The sequence below is a fragment of the Cynara cardunculus genome, assembly GCF_001531365.2.
Source record: "Cynara cardunculus var. scolymus isolate 2C chromosome LG 15, CcrdV1, whole genome shotgun sequence".
In the NCBI taxonomy this organism is placed as follows: Eukaryota; Viridiplantae; Streptophyta; class Magnoliopsida; order Asterales; family Asteraceae; genus Cynara; species Cynara cardunculus.
Window position 1 is genome coordinate 17,616,249 of NC_037542.1, and position 1,355 is coordinate 17,617,603.

The window sequence follows — 1,355 nt, forward strand, 5'->3', positions numbered from 1 at the left end:
TTAAATCTTATCTTATAAAACCAGTGGAACTTCAAAAATTGTTAAAATTCATGGCTACCGCCGCATTGCGCGGGTACACAACTAGTATATATATATATATATATATATATATATATATATATATATATATATGCACACACACATACAGTTGTATGTGTTAATGTTTTAAATAATAGAAAATAAAAAAGAAAGAAGAATTATTGATACAAAATATATAAACCTTATAAAAAATGATATAAGAGTTGCAGAATCGGGATTAAATCTCTTGAATCTCAACTCACTACTTTGTTCAATTTTCAAAGAATTTGTGTTCGAGTCTTCGTGTATGGGAATGAGAGTAAATACTACTTTTTTCATGCTTTTATTTGTTAATTTTTTTTTTATTTTTATCTAAGTTTTAGGTCTCATACATAATTATCATTTATCCCTCAATTTATATATTAGAAAAAAAACCCACAGGTTACAAAATAACGTGTTGTACTATGCCATAACTCGTTACAATGGAGCCAAAGAGTGGAGGCACAAGGGTTAACGTGGTGGCGAACCCAAACCTTGACGTCATAATACGCCATAACAAATTATTAAAAACTTAAACAAATTGATTTCTCGGCCGTAAACCACTGTGCCATGATATGCATTATTGTAATTTCGGCATGAAAAAATGATACACTATACTTATCGTAAATACAGTATTTCTAAATTCATCCCTCGCAAACTTTTACATAAAATGACACAAACTTATGGACTTAATTATATCATGTGATTGTCGAGTCCTAACGGTAGTATGAAACATATCATAAATATATAATTTACTGAATGTGATTTTATTATGTGATCACTTATACTTTATTTTGTAATTATCATAACATAATTTTGAACATTTTATGATAAAGCATTCAGCTCCATTTTAAGCATCACATCAACTTCTTTTTAGATCCGACTTGTACACATTTTCTTTTTGTTTTCCGCCTTCAATTTAAAGATGCGTCATTTCAAGATCAGTTGAAACGTTACTTTAATTGGTAATGTGAATCGTGCATTTGATAGTGATTTCGTTTATTTTACGATCGCACCAAAAGTACTGAAAAACTTCACTCAGAAGAAAAGGGTTGAATTTAAGATGAGGCCGACATCTCGAATGATAGTTATTATGTTTTATGTTCATCGGTATCATTCAAATTCATATTATTATGTTCATTGTCATTGTTAAATGGATATTGTAGGTATGTAACTATCAGATAAATAATATATAAATTAACAAAAAAAAAATCATATTTACGTGGGTCCTCATTAGAAATGTGTAAAAATGCCCCAGATATCAACATACAAGATATTGATCAAACGAAGAAAATTTC